At 42.8% G+C, this 21154-nt stretch overlaps 1 non-coding gene across 1 annotated transcript; it reads left to right on the top strand.

Moving 5' to 3' along the window:
• The first annotated feature begins 20716 nt into the window (after positions 1-20716).
• On the top strand, positions 20717-20819 carry LOC123455850. Its single transcript, XR_006634165.1, has one exon. It is a non-coding gene; the product is annotated as a U6 spliceosomal RNA (small nuclear RNA).
• Positions 20820-21154: the final 335 nt, after the last annotated feature.

The raw sequence follows: 21154 nt of genomic DNA, 5'->3' as shown, positions 1-21154 counted from the left end.
TCATAAACACTTCCTTTCTCTTCTCTATATTGACACACCGACACATCAGACATTTTTCTAGTTGGAACTTCAGATTCTCTGTCCACTGAGACTGGATCTAAAGCATTGGTTCCTGGACCAGTCATAGCATTAGTAATATGTATGAACTCAATGAATATGCTTGTAAAGATCATATGCTCTTGTAACAAATACAACTATAATGAAGCAGAAAATGTTGATGGAACTAGGGTTTGTTTGTTTTTTTTCAAATAAATGGTCCTGTAATGTTGTGGTATATCAATCATACTGTATCTTTAATGATTTCTAGTGGGGTAAATAGTTTTAAAGAATGTAAATTAGATTATTGGAGGATAATGTACATTTTGTAGATGAGTGCCTTAGAGAGTATTTTTTTTAATATTTGAGGTTTTCAAAACTATCTTGTTTGGAGCTGGAGAGATGGCTTAGTAGTTAAGGCTCTTGTGTGCAAAGCTTAAGGACCCAGGTTCTACTCCCCAGTACCCACATAAGCTAGAGGCACAAGGTGGTGCATGTGTCTTGAGTTCGTTTGCAGTGGCTGGAAGCCCTGGCATGCCTATTCTCTCTCTCGCTCCCTCCCTCCCTCCCTCCCTCTTTCTCTCTCACTCTTTCAAATAATTAAAAATTAAAACAAAAATATCTTGTTCAATGACAAAAACTACAATTACATTCCATAGAGTGTATAGTCACAGAGTTTCTGAAATTTCAACCCAGAAATGAAGTTTTCAAGACTAAGAAAATAATTAACCACTGTTTCAAATATTGTATTCTCTAAAAGACAACTTATAAACCATTATATATATGTATGTATATATATATATGCCTATGTGTAGTCTTGTGCCAATAAAATTATATAAAAATTATATATATATATATATATACATACATATATATATATATATATATATATATATATATGAGATAACAGTGAAGCGAGTCCAAAGAGATAAAAATGGAAACAGTGAGCGATGCCTAGTTATTATTACAGAGTACAAAAGACGGTCCTCACTAAATACTATTGACTTGCTTTTGATAAAGGAATTGAAGCAGTACTTGTGAAGCCAAAACCATGTGAAAGCAAAGTGTGTAAAAACAAAGGTTTGTGCCAGCTGCTGGGCGAGCAGAAGAGATGCTGAGAGGTCACACTGTTCTAGTTAACTTCAAGATGTTTGATGACAAGGAACTGCAAACCAAAATGCCTACAGGGATGAGGCAGGTAATTTAATGAGTAGAGAATATTGATAGTACAAAAAATAACAATTCATTTGAAATGATGGGCAAAAAAAAAAAAGATTGTGTAGGAGGGTGTCTTATATAGCTTAGCAAGCTTTTCCAAGCCTACCGAACATCCCACTACTGTGAGATTTTATTGTTTTCAAAATTGGCACAATAAATAACCACCAACACTCCGTTCCAGCTTTTTATCTCCCAGGGCCAATGGCGCTGCCTGGTTTATCTTGAAGTTAGGAACCACAGGGTCTTCGTCTACGACCTGTCTCCTTCCAGTGAAACAATTAGTAAAAATTCTTTCGGTTCTTAAATCTTCTTGAAATAATTCAAAGGCTACACAGCACATGGAGACGCTTGTTTTCAGAAAAATCGACGGTTTCTGCATGAACAGTGAGCCCGTAACATCAGAGCCCCGGCGAGCGTGGTAGAAATCGGCAGATGTGGCGACGGACGCAGGAGTCATTCTCTATCCCTCGCCCGCGTCTAAGGCAACACAATGGCCCCCGGAAGGGGGCAGGACCCCATTTTTGGCAACTTTTACATCTGTATGTAATGTATTCCATTTATCATCCTCTCCCATCACTCTTTCTTATTCCCCTCCCTCCCCCTTTCCACTTAACCCTTTCCTCCCTCCAACGAGTCCCTCTTCAGTGTTGATGCTTTTCTTTAATTTTATTTTGCCTTCTTTCCCCATCCATGACGACTTTTTGATGGGCCTGATCCTGCGCAAAGAACGAACAGCAGCACCGTCTGGAATACAACACTGCAAAGCGCTCCCCAGATCCTCTGGTTCTCATGTTTGTTCTGCCACCTCTTCCTCCTTGTTGCCTGAACTTTTGCAGTGTGTGTGGGGGGGGGGGGGGCAGGGGGGAAGTGTGATAAAGATATCTTATTTTGTGCTAAGCATTGAGGATTTCTCCATCACTTCTCAGCATTTTGATGAGTTTTGAGTCTCCCAATAGTGACGGTTATCTGCAAAAAGAAGCTTCTCTAATTTAAAACAACATGAGAGCAGAACTACTCTATGAGCATAAACGTAGGTGTTTAAAGGACAGTTTAACAAAACCTCCACGTAGCACACAATAGTACTAGCTTCCCCCTTAGCACCTAGGACCTTACAAGCCTTAGAGTTTTGACTAGGTTGTCAATACCAGTCATGAATTCCCCCCTGCGGAGCCTCAGGGCCAATCAGAGAGCAGTTCGTGCCGCTCTTGCACTGGTGGGCTCTCCTGCCTGGCTGGCGGGTTATTTAGTTTGCGGGGTCCATGGCTGGTTTAGACGGTGGATGACTTTTCTCCTCCAGTAGCCTGCACAGCCTTCTCCAAGACCACGGCAGCTAGTCATCAGAGAAGAAGCTTCCAGCTCAGTTCCAGCTTGATTTCTCAGGGGCTAGCAACTGGTGCATGTGACACCAACTTTTTAATATCCTGTGACTCTACGTGGCAAAAGCTCTTGTCCAAGCAAGAGAAGCTAAGCCATCTCTAGCGCTTCCATTCAGTCCCTGGGAGAAGCAACCCTGTCAGAGGCATAATGAAAACAGTAAGTGCCGATCACCTTCACTACATAAGCCCCTTGACAGAGCAAACTTTCCTCACCAAAACCAGACATCACCAAGCCAGTCCAGCGCCCCTTTTGTAAAGTGAGGTATCACCAGACAAGACCAAGCCACATGTTAACATCTCTGTGTCTAAAGCAATGATGCAGACATTTTCCCCACAGAGATAGAAAGTCCTCAAAAAGAAACAACTTTGTACATAACAATACTTGGGACAATATTTGCAACAGAACATGGAGAAATTCAAGACTAAAAACAATGTCAAAAACACTGGAGATTCTAACTGCGAGGGATTAACAGGGGAAGGGTATTTTATAGTAGCAATTAGCTAAATATTGTAGCCAGTAGAACTTGAATAGATTAGATTTAAAAAAAAAAAAAAAAGAGCCTTCATGAAGTCAAAACAAGCCTCAAAACTGTCCACAAAGCGGGGTGTGGTGGTGCACGTCTTTAATCTCAGCACTCGGGTGGCAGAGGTAGGAGGATGGCTGTGAGTTCGAGGCCACCCTGAGTCTACAGAGTGAATTCCAGGGCAGCCTGAGCTAGAGAGAGACTCTACCGCAAAAAGCAAAACAACAACAAAAAAAGTGTACAAAGACCACCCTGTGAAGGACACAAACTCGAATTGCATCTGATGATGGAATAATCCATGATCCAGGTCGTTAGCAAACATAGTACAGCCGGGCTGGAGAGATGACTCAGCATTAAGGCGATTTCCTGCAACAGCCCGAGTAAGATTCCCCAGCACCCACATAAAGCCAGATGCATGGGGTGGCACATGCATCTGGAGTTCACTGGCAGCAGCTAGAAAGCTTATTGTGCCCATTCTCTCTATCTGTCTCCCCCCACTCTCTCTTTCTCTCTCTCTCTCTCTTCTTGCAAATAAATAAATAAAAATATTTTTAGAAAAAAAAAATTTTTTAAGGGCTGAAGAGATGGCTTAACTCTTAAAATGCTAGCCTGCAGAGCCTAATGATCTGAGCTTGATTCCCCAGTACACATGTAAAGCCAGATACACAAAGAGGTGCATGCATTGGAGTTCATTTTCAGTAGCTAAAGGCCCTGGTACAGCCATTCTCTCTGTCTCTCTTCTATCTCTCTCTGCTTTAAAATAAATAACTAAAAATATTTTCTTTAAATACAGCAATGCATTGGGAAACAGTTCAACAAAATAGTTGTATGTGATGGAAATAAACAGAACAAACCGAAACTTAATGGCATGATCATGAAAACAGGCAGAGAAAGAGAGTGTTAAAAGATTTTTTCTTCCCAAACACCAAGACCAGAAGTTATACACTAAGAGTAAACATGGTTGACTAAAATAGTCTAGGAAACTAACAAAGCATATAAACAACAAAATAATTATAATGAAAATAAGTCCTGAGTGAGGAGACAGAATCAGAATGCAGACTCATTACAATATGTTATCTGAAATGTCTAGTTTTCAGGCTGAAGAGATGGCTTGGAGGTTTGATTGCCTGCAAAGCCAAAGGACCCATGTTTGAACCCCAGGACCCACGTAAGCCAGATGCACACAAGGTGGTGCATATATCTGGAATTCATTTACAGCAGTTGGAGACCCTGGCATGCCCATTCTCTCTCTCTCAAATAAAAAATTATTAAAATATCGAGTTTTCAATTTTAAAAAAATGTGTAAGTTTGAGAGGAAAATGAAAATATAAGCCATAAACAAGAAAATAAAGAGGATCACACAAATTGCTTTCTATAAAGTACGAATGTTCAATAAAGCGTACAGCACTTACAAAATGCTATGTCAAATACATGTTCAGAGGATTGTAAAACGTCATACCTAAATAAGCAAAAGAAACAATGATGTTATTTGATTAAAATATTAATGGAGATAAAAAATTCATGTTAACAGAAGAGTCAAATAGATGCCCTGGAGATCCACACCTAGCCAGATAACCTTCTCCAGGAATATGCAGAAATCGTCAACAAGATTCAATGCTCATCAGAGCCAAGGTAAGAGGCTGCTGAGAGCTCAACATTAAAATATACTTATTTTTTAATATTATTTATTTGAGATAAAGAGAGAGAGTCAGATAGAAAGAATGGGTGCACCAGGGCCTCTAGCCGTTGCAAACCAACTCCAGATACATGTGCCACCTTATGCATATATGGACTCAAATCTGGGTCCTTTGGCTTTGCTGGCAAGCCCCTAAACTGATAAGCCATATCTCTAGGCCTAAAATAGACTTCTAGTACACCCTCCAAAAGTTAGGGAACATTGCAAAAGAGACAGCAGAAAGAATGCAAGAGCCACAGGTTGGGAAGGTGTTATCATCCCACCAGGAAGTGACTGGAACAACCATGACCCCACAGTGACCTGTAATGCCCACTGACGATGGCCCTCAGGGGGTGGGAACAGGAGAGAGGGGACACAGCAGAGTAACCAAATGGGAAGATGACCAGCTCACAATATGTTCATTTATTAAAGCTCTCAATAAAATTTAAAGTTAAAAAAAAAGAAAGCCTGAAGAGAAAAAGTATAAAAATCAAACTTAAAATTTTACTAGAAGTTCTCCACAGGAGGCCTTGGATTGAAAATCACCTTTTTTCCAAAGATAAGTCAGTAGAATCAGTCTGCAAAAATAGAGGAAAAGTTTTTTAAAAGCCCATATACTTTCAGAGGAATATAGGACATCGCCAGACCCACTCACTCATGGGTACTGGGGTTGCCGGAGCATAAGGACACAGACAATGGGCCAAGATACTATCTTTTTAAACAATGGCTGATACATTTATGAACTGGATGGAAAACTTTAATCTACATATGTAGAAAACTCCATCAAATATAAGTAGGATGATTTCACAGAGTTGCATAACCAGATACATCATGGTCTCAATTATTAGAGTCAAAGACAAAGAGAAAATACTGAAGGCAGCAAAAGAAAGGAGACTGAATATGTTCAAGGGAATCCCAGGATGTGTAAAAGCTCACTTTCTCTTTAGGTGCCCTATAAAAGTATATGAAATATCTAATGTACAAAACAAAATAAGAATTTGGTCAAGATTCCATGTCTGTGGAAAGCAAAACTATTTCATACCAGAATGATTACAGTAAAAAGGAAGATAATGAGCATTGATGAGGACATGGGAAAATTGCAACCTCACCCATAGCTGGTGGGTTCGAAAATGGTATTATTGCTGCTTTGAGAAACAGCTGGGCAAAACCAGTGTATTAAACATAGATTTATCATGGGATCCAGAAATTCTAATTCTAGAAACACACTCAAGGGGAATGAAAATGTATACCATGCCAACTCAAAAACTTGTACATAAATATCCATAAAGCATTACTCATCATGTTGCAAAACTTCCAGTTTACCAATTGACAAATGGATGAATAAAGCTCAGTACACCCATAAGCTACAACACTATTGTAAAATAAAAAAGTAACGAAGTATGAAAGCTTGCTGCAACATGAACGAACCTCCAGGCTCGGACTGCAAGGACCGGTCAGCTGTCCTTGCTACCTACAGCTCTCAGAACTTCTGAGCCTCCTTAACTGTGTGAGCCAATTTCTTATAATAAGTCTGCTTCTCTGGGAAATACTATTACACATTTATCATTTTGTCTGTTCTCTTAGACCACAATCCTTATAATACCCCTTGGATAACTATTTAATCACATTAATAATGTAATTATGTCATGTTGTATGTGTTAAAAATATTTTGCATTAAAGTAACATTTATAATATCCCATACCTCTTGTAACATTATTTTGGATATTATAAAAGTTTTTATCTCTAGGGGTTTTATGTAATAGTAATGGTTCAATTTCTTTTCTCAAGCTTTGGAGAACTTGGATAGGAAAAATATATATATACTGAACTACAAATCCAAACACTTAGCTTCCCATTAATTTGTATGCATTCGGTTGATCTTTTCCTCTACTGGTGCCCTGAAGTAATCAAATAAATATGTAGATGGTGATTTTCCTTTTTTCTTTACTAACAAGATTATTTTAATGATGATCAAATCAAATGAGACATGTGGAAATGCTTTTAAAGAAAAACTGCATATATATAGGGATATAATTTTACTATGCTTAAGTACTTGTATGCTATAAACATTTTGGTGTTAACAAAAATCTCTTCAGCAACAATACAATATATAATAAAACAATGCTAGCTGAACTAGAATGCATTCAACACATTAGAATAAAATTTGAAAGTTTATAATGCAAAAAAAATCACTAGATCATTTTCTGCATCTTTGCACATTATAGTGTAGTGTGGAATGGGAATTAAACTTATTATGTTCATGGAGCAGAGGAGCTATTAAATTAACTTAATGTAACCAAACCTGATAAAAGGTAGCATCATTTATTGACATGGAAAGCTACTCCACTCCTATATAATAGACTACAGTTCAGATGTTCATGTAATTCCACTAAAGAAAAGCCTGTCTCACAGAGTGCTGGGTGTAAGTGCCTACTTAATATTTGTAGACTGACTGGGAGAAAAGACATGCATGTACAAATAAGAATACTGAATATGGGAACCTAAAGATAATTATTTTGTTCAATATTATAATGCCGTGACTTTTCAAGGCTGCAGCATAAAGGAATGGCAAATTTGGAGAAGTTCCAGAGAAAAGCAATGAAAGTGATTAGAGCTGGAAAATACTGTCTGTAAGTCATGACAAGAGGAACTGGAAGTTACTTAGCATGAAAGTAGAAGCAACGTAGATGCATGAGACTCATATGCCTGAAACTTAGAGATGGTGAAATTTGCCATGACCCATCCGTACAGCCATAAGAGCAAGAAAGAGTCCTGAAGCCACAAATACACTTTCACAAATGGCTGTGGCTTATCTAAATTTATCTTGCTCTCAGAGTGACCGACAGCATCCCTGGGACAAGCAGGGTCTGCGCCAGCTCAACAACACACCGGCGTTCCTTCAAGAGACAGGGAAAGCAGGGAACCTTGCTGGTACCGTGAAGAGAGAAGAACAGAGCACGAGCTCTGGTCTCCGGGATTGCAATGGTTAAGCAACATGGAAGGAGACTCACAGGGTGTGCACTTGTGTACCACACCAAGCCCCTCAGTGACCCCAAGGGTGTCTGACACAGGCCAGTGTACTAGAGAGGCTCGGCTGTTGATCCGGGACCCCACATCACAGTCGTCCTAGTACTGTGAGTGTTCCAGGACAGTACCATTCCACAGATACGAAATAACCAGTGCAGAGACTCCAGGTATGATAGCTTGAGGTTAAGTCTGAGCAGTTGTCACCTGCTGTGGTTTGTCAACCAAACACATTGTTTTTTCCCATTAGACCTGAAGCTATTATCAATAGAAACTCCATGGTAATGATCAATTTGGTTATGTGTGAAGAAGATGAAGTCACTATACTCACACATGCACAAATAATGTTTACTTTGTCCCATCATTTAATAAATAATAAGGAATTTAATAGCCTCCTGTCTCATGCCTCCCCAGCATGAGGATTACAAGCACATGCTAGCACACCAAGCTTTACATGGGTGCTGAAGATCTGAACTCAGGGCCTCATGCTTGCGTCATGAAGATCTGAACTCAGGGCCTCATGCTTGCGTCGTAAAGATCTGAACTCAGGGCCTCATGCTTGCGTCGTAAAGATCTGAACTCAGGGCCTCATGCTTGTGTCGTGAGCACTTTACCCACCGCGTCACCTCCCAAGTCTATATCACGTCTCTTTCATGTGTTTTAAGTGATAGTGCTTCACTGACCTTAAGTTACTTCTGCAATCATTGCTTTTTATTTTTAATTTATTTATTTATTTGAGAGCAACAGACACAGAGAGAAAGACAGATAGAGGGAAAGAGAGAGAATGGACGCGCCAGGGCTTCCAGCCTCTGCAAACGAACTCCAGACGCATGCGCCCCCTTGTGCATCTGGCTAACGTGGGACCTGGGGAACCGAGCCTCGAACCGGGGTCCTTAGGCTTCGCAGGCAAGCGCTTAACCGCTAAGCCATCTCTCCAGCCCCATTGTTTTTAATCTTATATCAACATACACAAAATTTTGGGTGAGAAATAGCTCAGTACAGTTAAGGTAAGTATCAGTATCAAATGGGAGTCAGTGTTGCATGAAGACGGAGAGGTTGATAGATTTCGTTATTTAACTCTATTTTGTTTCTCTATAATCTGAGCCTGCCTAGCAAAATTACTTCTTAATTTGTAGATTTTAACACAGCCCAGGTTTGGTTCCCCAGTGCCCATTTAAAACAAAATGCACAACAAGGCACATATATATGGACTTCATTTGCAATGGCCAGAGGCCCTGGCATGCCCATTCATTTTCTCTCCTCTCTCTCTCCCTCTTTATTCTCTCTCTCCTTTGCAAATAAATAACAAATAAAAATGTTTTTTAAATAATCTAAAATTACTTAACTCTTAATTTTCTGTCTCAATAATAGACTGAAATAGAGAAAAAATGTATTTCTCTCTCTTTTTATTTTTGTTTTGAAGGTGCAGTGAGAAAACATCACAGAAAATCACAATTGGGGGGAAAAAAGATATCTCTTCAAAGCACCTTGCTATATTTTAGGTTTCCAGGCAATCTACTAGTTAAGGAGGTTATTCTAGAAAACTCCAGACCTTTATTACCATCTGGTCACATTTTCCAAATGTCCTTCTTTCCTACCATGTGTGTGCAAATCACCTTCAAATTCAATATCAGAAGATGGATGCTCCTAGTTCAATCCCCCCCCCCATGGGTCCTAATTGTAATTACATCCAATTTGTCAGTAGCCGCGTGAGAACAGAGGCTACCCTTTGATCCTGCCCACTCACCTCCTCTCCTTGCACAGCCCTCGGTAATAAATGAAGAGTGTGCAGTTGTGCCTGGGGGGGGGGGTCCCATCTGCTTGTGATTATCTCTATACACTTGCCCACAGGAAGACACTGGAAAGCCACTAAACAAACAGGGGAATTTCTCAGCCATCAGCTTAGGAGAACTCTGTCTGCCCCAGTATGATTTACAACGAGAGAACCATGACCTCAAAGGTGTTACTCTCACTCCTACGCCCCCACCGGCCCCGCACCCACTTCAGAAACTTCACGGTTATTTTTCAAATATAGAGTAGATGCATCTCAAACCTAATAACTTCAAGACATAGCCTTTAGCATATGTCTGAACGGTTCAATGCAGGGCACGCTAACCTAAGGGGGAAAAAAAATGAGAAATTCAATCTCATCATGCTAGTGAACACTGATCACTTCTGACACCACTGAGGAGAGCCTGTGAGTCCAGAGATGGTGACAGACTGCTGTTGGTCCCGGAAGGGGACTCGCAAGAGCTGGTCTCTGCAAGGCAGGGTCTCTCGCAGAGAAGCCGTCCCCACTCACAGCCCAAGGAAGATGGCTCAAGTCAAGATGAAAGTGATGCATCTGAGCAGGTCGTCTGGGCAAGTGGATCTTGAGATAAGAGACGGGATTCTGGAGGGAAGAACAAGCAATACAACAGGAGCGGCCTTTGGAAAAGAAAATTGCATCACCAGGGTTACATGTACCCTTGGTGATGTCTTACGTGGGAAGACTGGATTTACTTTAAAATAAATTGATGAACGGGACCAACATCATCCCCGGAGAGAGCCTCCCCAAGCAAAGCTGAGTCTGAGTCCATCTGTGCCAAAATACACGCCTAAGGCAGAGGCATGCCCCATGATTGTTCCACACTTGGCACTCTTTCCAGCTAATTCCACATTGCGGTTAATAATGCTGAATATTGGACTTTTCCGGCTTAAATTACTACATCGTTTCTCTTTCCTGATCGGGCCCTGGCTGCTACAATGGGGAAGGTCTCTTCTTGATAAAGATCCTGACAAGACAAACCCATTCTCTTTTACCCACTTAACAATTACATTTCTAAGGAATTCAGTTATTGGAAAATGTGGCATAGACAAAAATCCTGCCATAAACTCAGGAAACCATGCTTTTTACTTCCATGCATTGGTGTCACTTAAAGCTACACGGTTTGTATGGAACATACCTGGGAACGGTATCCCTGCCAACGGTGGATCCGAGCATTGCGACGCCATAGCCAGCCTGAGTATGATCACACACAGCATCTCGACACATCACAAGCTCCCACCAGCGAGGCGCAAGCTCCTTGAGGGCTGCTCTGCCCACCGCAGCATACCCAGCACCTCTGGCCTCCACTCACTCCGGATCACTCTGACAGCCCAGAGTGCACTGTAGCCTCACAGACTGGCTCACTGAGAGCAGTCTAGTCACCTGTGACTTCTCTGATCGCACCGTTATCACTGGTATTGTGAAAATAGACACTTGGGGTGAGATCTTCCTTCCTGGCAAGTTTTGCAAGCGCCATGACGGCATTGTTACTTAAACACAAGGCTGCACAGCAGGTCTCCACACAAGTTCATCTAATCACATGTCTGTCCTGCCTCACCTCGCTCTGGGCCCAGTCGTTGTAATAAGCTCGCTGCTCCTTAAACAGCTGTGCTGTCCTCTTCCTCAGAGGCCGTTACAACCTTTGATTGCAACACACGGAACACTTGTAGCCTTACCACCTCTAAGCCATCCTTTATTTTCTTCAGACCTCTCCTGTTCGCTTGTCACCTTAGGAGAGTCCTTCTCTGGCCATGCATATAAGAACGACTCCTGCACCCACTCCAGGACTCCTTAGCGCTATTATTTTACCTCGGTTTTCTTAAGGTCGTGATCACTCTCTGCAGTTACATGTGCCTTACCTATTTGTTCTCTGGGTCCCCTCAGTAGTATCAGCTACACAAGGAGGGGACTCAAACTGCTCAGTGTGGTACGCTGAGCTCCCAAAACAGTGCCTTTATTACTAAGAACTTAATAATAACCCTCTGTGTAATGAATGGTCACAACTTCACACGTGACACATGCTTACTAACACATCTTTGCCCACTGATCATGTAATTAAATTCAATCACGTCACTTCCCCGATAAGGTGTGAGTTTCCATTAATTTCATTTAAGCAAAACATACAGGTTTAGAAATCAAAAATAGGGATAGAAAGTGGTCTGCCAGGACAGACAGCACTTGACCTACATTCCTGTATTTAATCTGTAACATCATGTTGAGAAATAGAGAAAATTAGAGCTATTTTATTTGAGTAGACAAAAGCTTCAATGATATTAAGTAAATGGAGTGGAATTCAAAACCATGTCTGTCTGACTCCTAAATCTACAGCCCTTTTACCACATTGCTATACTGAAACAATGAAAAACGTTGAACACAAATGTGATTTCCCAGAATTTGGGCATTCTGCTGAGGCTCCCAGTTTCTAGAGAAATAGCCTAATTCATTTCCCAGAATGTTTATCCCATGACAGTCTAAGTAATATCCAGAAACCCTTCAAGAATCAAATCAACTTTCCCTTATCTTTATACAAATTATGCTTGATTTTGGCTTACTTGTGGTAAACTTTGGTCTGAAGTCAGTTTATGAACAAAGAGAATCTACTCTGGCTTAATGAATCACTTTGCTGATATTATTGACAGTTTATAATCTGCCTACTTAATTACCACATCCTAAAACAATCAATCTATTTTGCCTTACCAAGGCTAAGGTAAAAACAATGAGACAGTCTTCTATTTCCCATTATAGCTTGTTAGGATTTGTCTAGAAGAGGGCAGAAAAAAACTGCCTAATGGTGGTCTGGCCCTTAGTCAATCACCAGACTCCAATTGGGCCAATCTCCCTTCTAACAGCCAGTGTTGAGCTGACTTTGGGCCAGTGTTTTCATCTATATGAGGTGAGGAATTGCTTAACCACATCTGCTTGCACCATATTGTTTGTTTCCTATATTACTATTTAATTTTCACAGCATGGGGATTTACTGTCACCATCAATTTGCAAGGACAATGTTGAGAACCTTTACCAAATTCCGACTCAAAGGATCTGGAATCAGCTCAGGTCCATATGACCCCTGGATGTCATGCTTTCAGCCACCACTTTTCAGGTTCAAGACAAGGACCCTGCAAATTGGAGCAGGAAGTAACATCTCAAAACTGCATAGTCAGGCTATAGAAACAAACGCTTAGTAATCGTCTGGGCAGAAAGGCCAGAATCTGTATTCCTCCTGAACATCAAAGTTCAAACAACCATTCCCAGCCCCCAGCTAACAGTGGCAGGGTCCAAGGTCCAATCCAAATTTCGCCAGGAGCTGAATACTAAATCAAGAAACAAAGACTGTGGGCAAAAAAAAAAAAAAAGAAGAAGGTGTGAAAGTGTAATAATGGTCAGAGCAGGATGAAGGAATGAATGTCAGGTACATGCGGGTGGCTCATCCCAGGCACAGAACTCTCAATCTGTGATCCTCAGATGCCTCACTTAATGTGAGGAAGCCCAAGAGTTCCTACGTGGAGCTTCTCACTAGGGCCTCAGTGCAGATGGAAGCTATGGAAGCTATCTCAATCCAACAAAAATTAGCCAGACCAGGCTGGAGAGATGGCTTAGTGGTTAAGGCACTTTCCTGAGAAGCCTAAGGACTCATGTTCAGCTCTCCAGATCCCACGTAAGCCTGATGCACAGTGACACAAGGGCGCAAGGTCGCACATGTGCACAAGTCTGGAATTTGATTGCAATGGCTAGATGCCCTGGTGGGCCAATTCTCTCTCTCTCTCTCTCTCTCTCTCTCTCTCTCTCTCTCTCTCTCTCTCTGTGTGTGTGTGTGTGTGTGTGTGTGTGTCTGTCTCATAAAGAAAAGGTCAGTCTGTTGGACTTGCCTCAAAAAATATTAGCAAGACCTTTAAACATATGCATTACAGAGTCATTCACTCACTAACATTCCTAGTATATAATATGTACATATCTGACACTTTGTCAGGTTTAGACATTTGATAGTCTGGCCAAATTATAATAATTAAGTTATACTTTTTCTTCACCTCTCCAGAGTTCTACCATTTATCCCCTAGTAGTGGAGACTTTGGGCCTGCTAAACAAGTGCTCTACCTCTGAGCTGTACCCTAGCACCAAATTCGTACCTATTACCAGCTACCTACTTTCCTGAAATACAGTTATTGAACCTTGATTGAAAGTAAGAGTTTTTCAATTAAAAAGAGAGGGCAGCACCAGAAATCAGTTATAGCCCACATTGACCTACAGATCAGAGAGACTTACGAGGTCCCCAAAGCAAGACAGACTTCCGTCAAAGCACGTGATTGCCCACCTGAGGAAAAAGTTAAGACCCGATGGCTAAAGACACCGCATGCTGCCAACACGGAACATTGAGAGATCCAGCTGGAATCTGGAAGGAAGCCAGTGCCCAGATGGTCTGCCCGTAGAGGGCTGGGAAACACTCCATGAGCTGCTGGGGGAAAGTGGGCAACAACCTTGTGTGCTTCCGGGGGACTCTGCTATAGGAAAGCAACCAGCCTGACAAAAGATACATCCCTGTTCAGTAGTGGCAACCAGCCTAGGTGGGTAACCAGTGGAACTGTGATTGACTAAGAGATCTGCCTAGTGGAAAGGAACCCACAGCTGGAACTGGGACCTGAGTAAGAATCCTATGGAGACCAGGATCACGGACTCCAACTCAAAGCTCCTACTAGTCTTTGGCCAAAAGAGAGGCTATAAACCCTTCTCTTAATTAACAATGCTTACCCCATTTAACCTACGCTGACCTCATTCTCTGCTGGAGAATCTGTTTTTCTTTTTCAGAAAGCATGCAAGAGCCAAGGAGATAAACCACTCCTTACCCATCAGCCAGGGCCCGGGCAAAACCATAGAGAAGATGGCAGGGTGAGCAAGAGCGCTACTTCCAGGGTGAGCCCAACAACTGTGCCAGGGTGATGGAGGCAGACCCTGAGGGCACTCAAAATGCACCAAAGCGGAAATCCAGAAGCTGCTGAGAGCTCAACACTGAAGTAGACTTAAAACTTAAAACACCCATGGCTCAAGGGATTTTGCGGAAGAGGAGGTCGCAAAGATTCTAAGTGCCTTAGGGTGGAAGGCAACACCCAGAGGTATTTCTCCTCCCATCTACCATGAGTGACTGCTGCCGTCACAGCCCATAACCCACAACTCCATGGTGAGTACCAGCAACCACCCCCCTCAGGGGAGTGGGGCCAGGGAGGAGGGAAATGATGGTACCAACACACGATGTGTCCATACAACGTTTCTACTTTAGAAGAAAAAGGAGGAGGAGGAGAGGAGGGAATTCCAGGCCAGGAAATAAGTGACATGAACAAGTACCATCAAACACAGAGGATCTCTAGCTGCCAGAAGAAAGAAGGGAAGTCTGACCTGGGCGGGGTATAAAGCCGAGGAGCTGATGGGTGAGGGTGACCAAGTTGCCATCTTTATTTTCTTCTTGGGGAAAACGAATGAAGGAGCTGGACTCAGGCGGGATCCGTATTCAGCTTTACATTCCACTCATTCACTTCAGCTTCACGGCCCGTCTCAGTCCCGGAAGGAATGTGCTTTGAAATCCAAACTTGTATTTAGCTCCAAAGAAGGTTTGAGTTCTGGGTGAAAAGACCCGGATCGGTTCCCATCCTTTCCCTAGCCAGACTTTCACTCATGACACACCTTCCTCCTTCCCTTTGATATGAATTTTCAGAATGGTGGTTGCAGCCATTATTCAAACATAAGTGAAATCAAGCCATCCAAAGTCAAGCTCAAGGGTTGTCATAATCTTCCTCAGACTGGGCCATGTCCTAAACTCATCCACTCAGAGAGTGTTCTCTTTCTGGCCATCAGAGCCACCATAGTTTCTGTGGGTTGGCTTGCCCAAAACACTTCTCTAAGGGGACCAATACCAGCCAAATTTCCAAAGCACCTCTGCTCATGTAGCTGTGCATCCCAAACAGAAACCACACTGATTGCAATATCCAGAAACTACTTAGGCTATTACAGGTCTTTGGACCCATCAGGGAAAAAAAAAAAAAAAAAGACTATATGACATAGTACCATCTCATTCACAAATACAGATTTCTCCACAAGAAAAGGAGCAATATCTAACACCATGACAAACTGTGGCTTTTATGAAATCTATGCAGGTGAGTGTGTAGCATTTAGGGAGCAGAACAATGGGCCTTTCTGTATACTACTGTTTTCAGAGAATTGGGAGTTCTTCACATAATTGACTTTCAAAATATTTTAAAAAATGGATCCACATGTCTATCTGCCGTTATTTCACTGTAAATTGGATGCCATGGATATAATCAATGAAAGAGTATTTAAATCCATCGTGACTTTTTAAAAGTTTGGTTGGAGTGTCCTAAATGTTAACCGAAGCAGGTGGAAAGATACTCAACAATTACACAATACTTGATAATTTTCAGGAGGCTCGAAATGTTTCGTAATTTAACTAATGGACAAATATTGAAATTCCCACTAATGGAAAAGGAAGCCTTGGTCCTGGCACTGAGGAGGGCGCTGGCGCTAAGTCACAGGGCTCAGAGCCCGTCTTACTTGCCTCCTTTGCAACCTTGAGCTGCTCAATTTACTGCCTCTCTGACCAAGGATTTCCTCACCTGTAAAATATAAGAATTGGACTTGATGATCTCTCCGATTCTTTATTCTCAAATTTTATGGCCACGTCTCCCTTTCTGACAGCTAAAAAAAGATGGGGCTAATTTTAATGCATATTGTCTGTCTGCATATCTAACCTATAATGGATTGCGGATGCCTAGAAGCTAAAATGAAGGGTCACAGAAGCACCATCTGCTTCAATTATTGATTATACTGGGAAGCTGCCTCCATTTTTTTAAACATTTAGTGAAAAATAGAAGTTGGCAGAAAATGTGTTGTAAACAGAATTACCCACCCCCCCCCCACACACACTCATATTTATTGAATAATTCATAAAGAGTATGTGGTGAAGGCTGTTGAAACAGCCTTTCCCCAAATAAATATCCACATATTCCAACATCAGGTAAAATGATTTGGTAGACATTACTTTGATAATTATAGTGCTTAATCACTGATGTCTCAGATTCAACTTTATTGTATTTTTATCAATTCCTTTGAATTAATTTTCTGGCATTGTATTGGAAAGAAATAGTTATCATCATTGAGTATTCTCAGGATTACTTTTTAAGATATATTTAAAATTTTTGTTAATTCATTTATTTGCAAGCAGAGAGAGAGAATGGGCGTGCCGGGGCCTCAAGCCACTGCAAATGCCAGAGGCATGAGCCATTTTCTGCATCTGGATTTACAGGGTACTGGGGAATTGAACTCGGGCTGTTTTGCTTTGGAGGCACTTGATAAGCCTTCTCTGCAGCCCCTCAGTATTACTTTTTAATATTTTCAGATTTCTTGGTTATCATTAATAAATATAAATTGTATACATTTAAGGTACATGACATGATGTCTGGATGTATATACACATTATGGAAGGATCACTACAATAGATATAAGAATCTAATGTCCCTGTGTTCACATGCTATTACTGTGTGACTGGGGGTTAAGGACCTGGTGTTGTGTGTTCACATGCCATCACTGTGTGACTGGGGGTTAAGGACCTGGTGTCCATGTGGTCACATGCTATTACTGTGTGACTGGGGTTAAGGACCTGATGTCGTGTGTTCACATGTTATTACTGTGTGACTGGGGGTTAAGGACCTGGTGTCCATGTGGTCACATGCTATTACTGTGTGACTGGGGGTTAAGGACCTGGTGTCCATGTGGTCACATGCTATTACTGTGTGACTGGGGGTTAAGGACCTGGTGTCCATGTGTTCACATGCCATCACTGTGTGACTGGGGGTTAAGGACCTGGTGTCCATGTGGTCACATGCTATCACTGTGTGACTGGGGGTTAAGGACCTGGTGTCCATGTGTTCACATGTTATTACTGTGTGACTGGGGGTTAAGGACCTGGTGTCCATGTGGTCACATGCTATCACTGTGTGACTGGGGGTTAAGGACCTGGTGTCCATGTGGTCACATGCTATCACTGTGTGACTGGGGGCTAAGGACCTGGTGTCCATGTGGTCACATGCCATCACTGTGTGACTGGGGGTTAAGGACCTGGTGTCCATGTGGTCACATGCCATCACTGTGTGACTGGGGGTTAAGGACCTGGTGTCCATGTGGTCACATGCTATCACTGTGTGACTGGGGGTTAAGGACCTGGTGTCCATGTGGTCACATGCCATCACTGTGTGACTGGGGGTTAAGGACCTGGTGTCCATGTGGTCACATGCTATTACTGTGTGACTGGGGGTTAAGGACCTGGTGTCCATGTGGTCACATGCTATCACTGTGTGACTGGGGGTTAAGGACCTGGTGTCCATGTGGTCACATGCCATCACTGTGTGACTGGGGGTTAAGGACCTGGTGTCCATGTGGTCACATGCCATCACTGTGTGACGGGGGGTTAAGGACCTGGTGTCCATGTGGTCACATGCCATCACTGTGTGACGGGGGGTTAAGGACCTGGTGTCCATGTGGTCACATGCCATCACTGTGTGACGGGGGGTTAAGGACCTGGTGTCCATGTGGTCACATGCCATCACTGTGTAACTGGGGTTTTGGCACAGTTAGAAGGTGCTTACTGAGCAAATTTCAACTACCCTGTGCCGCTGTTCACTGCAGACCTGCAGAGCGCTCACCCGGGGCAAGTGGAGCCTTACACGCTTCAGTCCACACCTTCCTGCTCCTCCTACCCTCCCCACCCCTTACCGGCCCCCATTGTGTTCTCTGCTCTCATGAATTCTATACTTTTTCTGATTTCATGTGTAAATGAGATCAAGTGTATTTGCCTGCTTTTGAATGACTTTATTTGGCTTGTTCAATAGTATAATACACTGCATTCTTAAAACTTTTATTCATTCAAACAAATATTTATTGAAAGTCTGCTACTGTGAATCGGGTATTGTTCCAAGTATTTTGCAAGTACTTGAAATTGAATATATAATAAAAAATAATAAAACTTGTAGCAATGTCCATGAATTTGAATGTGAGGCTTTTCTATTTTAACTGTGATTACAGTATTCTTTAAATTATTTCTAAAGAGTAGGTAAAAAGAAAAAAAAAAAAAAAAAGGGTGGGGTAGGGAGAGCCAGGCATGCTGGAGCACGGCTTTAATCCCAGGACTAGGGAGGCAGAGGTAGGAGGGTCGCCATGAGTTCGAGGCCACCCTGAGACTGCATAGTGAATTCCAGGTCAGCCTGGGCCAGTGTGAGACCCTACCTCGAAAAACCAAGAAAGAAAGAAAGAAAGAAAGAAAGAAAGAAAGAAAGAAAGAAAGAAAGAAAGAAAGAGGGAGGGAGGGAGGGAGGGAGGGAGGGAGGGAGGGAGGGAGGGAGGGAGGGAGGGAGGGAGGGAGGGAGGGAGGGAGGGAGGAACAAAGGAAGGAAGGAATGAACGAAGGAAGGAAGGAAGGAACAAAGGAAGGAAGGGAGGGAGGGAGGGAGGGAGGGAGGAAGGAAGGAAGGGAGGGAGGAAGGAAGGAAGGAACAAAGGAAGGAAGGAACGAAGGAAGGGAGGAAGAAGGAGTAAGGAAAAGGCTCAGGGGAAAGAGTGTGGGAGACACAGTGTGGGAGTCTGAGAGGGCCTGAGTTCAACCCCTAGGCCCCCATTAAAACGTCAGGCATGGTCATGCCTACCTGTAACCCCAGGCCTAAGGGGGATTCAGCCCTGAGAATTTCTGGGGCTTACTGGTGAGCCAGGCTGACTGAACACAAGAACTCCCAGTTCAGTGAGAGACACCACTTAAGGAAACAAGCGAGAGGAGTGACACGGGGGGGGGGGGGGGGGGGGGGGGGGGGGGCACCCGCGTTGTCTGGCCTGCACATGCACACACATGGGGCCTAGGTATCCGCGCACACGTGTATGCATGTGCCACACCACACCACACACACTACGCATATGCTACACACACACCAAAGCAAATAATCAAATGTAAATAGAGGTCTACATGCCACACCCACAGATAAAGAGACTGGAAGGCTATCTGAGTTTCTCAATGAGTGCCCCACACCACGTACGTGCTCATGCCTTCCGACTCCTCGTCGCCCCTCCTCCGTCTGCCATATTCCTAAGAGTCCCCCCGTTCATTCACACTCCCCATTCTACACTTAATGATCAGACACCTCTCACCAGTGAGCACATGGGTCACCAGAGATGACGAACACACCGTCGATTAATGCCACTATCTGCCTGAGTAGATCACTTCACTAGTTACAGCATCATTTAGGTCCTGTGGAAAGTGGATACTGACATGGATCTTAGGAGTGCAAGAGGTGATGACACTGTGACTGTTGGTAGGAACGGGACAAACAGTAAGTGTGTAAGGCAAGAAGGGAGCAAAGGCAGGTGGGCAGAGTGGGCTACCATGAAGAGCTGGTCGCTTTTGCCAATCCCATGGAGAGCTAAGGAGTTTGCTAGGCAGAAATGGAATGGCCAGGTCCTAGTACCTCTAGGCATGGGCTGGTCATCCTCTAGAAGTATGCCTCTGCTGTAAAACTGAAGAAATGCCCAAACGTTTGCACGAACAGCTGGAGAAAATTAGCTAATTTAGTCGTCCGTAACTGTTCAGTGGCTTCCTTGCAGAGAGAAACCTGAGACTAGGACTCCTAAGGAGAACACAGTGTTTTCGAGAATGAAGCCAAAAAAAAAAAAAAAGAGATAATAAAATGCTCCTAAAATTTAGTATTTAGGGGCTGGAGAAATAGGTTAGCAACTAAGGTGCTGGCCTGAAAAGCTTAAGGACCCATATTCAACTCTCCAGATCCCACGTAAACCAGATACACAAGGAGATGTAAGCATGCAAGCTCTCACGCGTGCACGAGATGGTGCATCATGCATCTGGAGTTCAACTGCAGTGCCTGGAGGCCCTGGTGCACCAATTCTCTCTCTCTTCTGTGTGCGTGTGTGTGTGTGTGTGTGTGTGTGTGTGTGTGTGTGTGTGTGTGTGTTTGTGTGTTGTTCGGCTTCTCCCTCATAAAGATATTAGTACGTAGGTGTGCACTTTGGCAGCACATACACTAAAACTGAAACAATACCGAGAAGATTAACATGGCCCCTGCACAAGGATGACACAAATTCGTGAACCATGCCATACTTTAAGAAAAAAAAAAAAATGGTAGTGTTGAGGACTGAAACGATGTCTCAGTGGTTAAGGTACTTTTCTACAAAGCCTAACAACCTGAGGTTGATTCCCCAGTTCCCACATAAAGCCAGATGCACCAAATGGCACATGTATCTAGAGACCATTTTCAGAAGCTAGAGGCCCTGGTGTGTCCATTCTCTCTGTCAGTCTCTATTCTCTCTCTCTCTCTCTCTCTCTCTCTCTTTCCTTGCAAATAAATAATAAAAAATTTAAAATGATTTAAATGAAGTCATCAAAAGAGCTTTCTAAAAGAAATGCAGGAGGGCAGAGAAGAGTGAGTAAAGGAGGAAC

The sequence above is a fragment of the Jaculus jaculus genome, chromosome 18 (assembly GCF_020740685.1).
Source record: "Jaculus jaculus isolate mJacJac1 chromosome 18, mJacJac1.mat.Y.cur, whole genome shotgun sequence".
NCBI lineage: Eukaryota > Metazoa > Chordata > Mammalia > Rodentia > Dipodidae > Jaculus > Jaculus jaculus.
The sequence above is the reverse complement of the archived record's forward strand: the minus strand, read 5'-3'. Positions and strand labels throughout refer to the sequence as shown.